Source organism: Frankliniella occidentalis, unplaced genomic scaffold, assembly GCF_000697945.3.
Source record: "Frankliniella occidentalis isolate FOCC.00 unplaced genomic scaffold, Focc_3.1 Scaffold14, whole genome shotgun sequence".
In the NCBI taxonomy this organism is placed as follows: Eukaryota; Metazoa; Arthropoda; class Insecta; order Thysanoptera; family Thripidae; genus Frankliniella; species Frankliniella occidentalis.
Window position 1 is genome coordinate 2,793,218 of NW_026267144.1, and position 370 is coordinate 2,793,587.

Sequence of the window (370 nt, forward strand, 5' to 3'; positions counted from 1 at the left end):
CACATAATATGTCAAAATATGCCTAAATAAGTGCCATAATCGGCCATAATACCATAATACTCCGTACACAGCTAAGATGAGTTGGAGACCCCTCGTCCGAGCGTGGGGTATGCAACCCGCTCGCACGCCTGCGTGCGGCACAGTCTAACGACAAGATCGGATGCAGTCGCGCCGCACGCGGATAGCCCCGCGGCGGACGCCGGCGGCACGGCGCCGTGGCGCCAGCCGGGCCAAGCAGGCCGCCGGGTCGGAGTTGGCAGTGTGTGCGAACCCCTCGCGCTTTGGTACCGACTGAACTTAGTTTGGTGCTGACGATGTCGCTTCGCGCGAGTCTTCCGAAAGCTTAGCCGCCCGGCCCCGCCCCCGCGGC

General features: G+C 62.4%; 1 protein-coding gene across 1 annotated transcript in view; it reads right to left on the reverse strand.

The window, feature by feature from the left end:
* Nucleotides 1-370, reverse strand: part of LOC113210384 (mucin-5AC-like) — a 21,014-nt gene that overhangs the window by 18,739 nt on the left and 1,905 nt on the right. The window lies entirely within an intron of this gene.